Source organism: Theobroma umbraticum, unplaced genomic scaffold (genome assembly GCF_002168275.2).
Source record: "Theobroma umbraticum cultivar Fairchild unplaced genomic scaffold, ASM216827v3 scaffold_115.0, whole genome shotgun sequence".
Taxonomy (NCBI): Eukaryota; Viridiplantae; Streptophyta; class Magnoliopsida; order Malvales; family Malvaceae; genus Theobroma; species Theobroma umbraticum.
Genome location: NW_018397284.1, coordinates 1,057,107 through 1,057,373, shown reverse-complemented (window position 1 = coordinate 1,057,373; position 267 = coordinate 1,057,107).

Below are 267 nucleotides of genomic sequence, written 5' to 3'. Positions count from 1 at the left end.
TGAATATATGTGGATGATTATGGACTTAGGTCCAATATGATTATGCTATGGTTGAATGTGAATTCTTGGTATTTTTGAAATAAGGCCTACGTGTTCTGCCTTATCCCTTTATCTCGGTTTGTTAAATTCTTTCCTCATCTTACTCCCCTAGAATGTAACTCGAGGTTTCTATATTCAAATGTAACTATAATTAGAATAGATTAGGAATTGAATTTTGGAAAAATTGACGATAGATATCTAAGGCGCCAAGGAGGACAAGGAGATTAC